This window comes from Eriocheir sinensis, chromosome 7 (assembly GCF_024679095.1).
Source record: "Eriocheir sinensis breed Jianghai 21 chromosome 7, ASM2467909v1, whole genome shotgun sequence".
Taxonomy (NCBI): Eukaryota; Metazoa; Arthropoda; class Malacostraca; order Decapoda; family Varunidae; genus Eriocheir; species Eriocheir sinensis.
In genome coordinates this window covers 26382694-26384386 of record NC_066515.1, presented here as the reverse complement: position 1 = coordinate 26384386, position 1693 = coordinate 26382694, and the positions used below count along the sequence as shown (strand labels likewise).

Genomic DNA, 1693 nt, shown 5'->3' with positions numbered 1-1693 from the left:
CTCAATTTCATCTATATTCAGTTTCTCTCTCTCTCTCTCTCTCTCTCTCTCTCTCTCTCTCTCTCTCTCTCTCTCTCTCTCTCTCTCTCTCTCTCTCTCTCTCTCTCTCTCTCTCTCTCTCTCTCTCTCTCTCTCTCTCTCTCTCTCTCTGATACAACTTCCTAATGCATTTTCCATCTCTCTCTCTCTCTCTCTCTCTCATAAACAACTCTAACTAATTTCTCAACAACAACAACAACAGTGACCTCCCTTACCTGGTCAAGGCGATATCTCTTCAAGAGTGACCTGCTTGGAGGCTGAGGTGTCGAAGGTGACCTGCTGCCTCCTCTTCCTCTTCCTCTTCCTTCTTCTTTGCTTCGAGTTTCACCCTTAGAATTTCTTGGTCTTCAAAAATCTTCCTTGCTCAATCTTACTCAATCAGTCTTCCTTTTCCAGTCTTGCTACACGAATCTTGCTCTTGAAAATTTGGTCTTGCTCTGTCAATCTTGCTCTCAAACTCGTATTCTAATTTCCGCTCTTCAGAAATCGCTATGTTGGTCTTGCTGTCTGAATCTTTCACGTCCAAATCTTGCTCTTCAGAATCTTGCTTTTAACTCTTGCTCTTCGAATCTCACCAATTGAATTTTGCTCAACGAAACTTTCTTGCTCAGCCAAACTTGCTCTTCAGAATCTTGCTTTCAATACTTGCTCTTCAAATTTTTGCTCACCGAAACTCTCTTGGTCTCCTTTCCAAAATCTCGCGAAGTTTCAAGTTTGAGGAAGGCAAGACGCGTGAATTCCTTCCTTTCCTTCCTTCACTCTTGACAGGGATCCTTCAGCGCTCCTTCGAGGTTTGCTAAGGACCTCCACACGCCTCCTTCAAGTCCTTCACTCACGAGGAAGAAAGAGAGAAGGAGATAAAAGGAGAAAGAGAGAGAATGAAAGCAAGCCACCACTCCTCTCTCTTTTCTCTCCACTCTCAAGTTCTCCTCCTCCTCCTAAAACGTCAGAACTCCCTCCAACTCTCCCTCCGTTTCCTCCACTCCTCCGCCTCTTACTCACACGGGGGAAGAGGACAAAGAGGACAAAAGAGGACAAGGGAGGCACTGTACCACTCTCACTGAGGAAGACCAAGGAAAGAGAGGCGAGAGAGGGGAGGTGACAGCCTTTATAACACGTGAATAGGGGGGAGCAAAGGGAGGGAGGAAAGGGAGGGAGGAAAGGGAGGAGGAAAGAGGGAGGAGTCCTGATCGCATGAGTGAGGTTGCCAGTGTCCTCACCTTTGATTGATGAGGGGGTAGGGGGGGAAGGGAGGGCGGGAATAGGTAAGGAAGAAGATAGGGAAAGATGGGGAAGGGAAGGGAAGGAAAAGAAAGGGAAGGGTTGGGATGGGAAGGGAAGGAAAGGGAGAGGATGTGAATGGAAGGGAAGGGAAGGGATGGGAAGGGAGGGGATAGGATGGTAAGGTAAGGGAAGAGAAGGGAAGGAAAAGAAAGGGAGGGGAGGGGAAGGGAAGGGAAGGGAAGGGATGGAAAGGGATGTGAAGGGATAAAAAAGTAGGGAAGGGAAGGGAAGGGAAAGAAAGGGAAGGGAAGGGATGTGAGGGGATGAAAAGGGAAGGGGAGGAAAAGGAAGGGAAGGGAAACGAAGGGAAGGAAAGGGAAGATAAGAGAAGGGAAAGAAAGGGAAGGAAGGGAAAGGAGAGGAAGAGAAG

The 1693-nt window shown here is 47.9% G+C and overlaps 1 protein-coding gene across 7 annotated transcripts in view; it reads right to left on the bottom strand.

Annotated features, from left to right (window-relative positions):
* Positions 1-1103, bottom strand: part of LOC126995233 (uncharacterized) — a 49929-nt gene extending 48826 nt beyond the window's left edge. For all 7 annotated transcript variants that reach the window (XM_050854633.1, XM_050854634.1, XM_050854635.1 and 4 more), the window contains exon 1: positions 255-1103. The gene's annotated coding sequence lies outside the window, so the exon portion shown is untranslated. The remainder of the gene's footprint in view (positions 1-254) is intronic.
* Between the last annotated feature and the right edge of the window lie 590 nt (positions 1104-1693).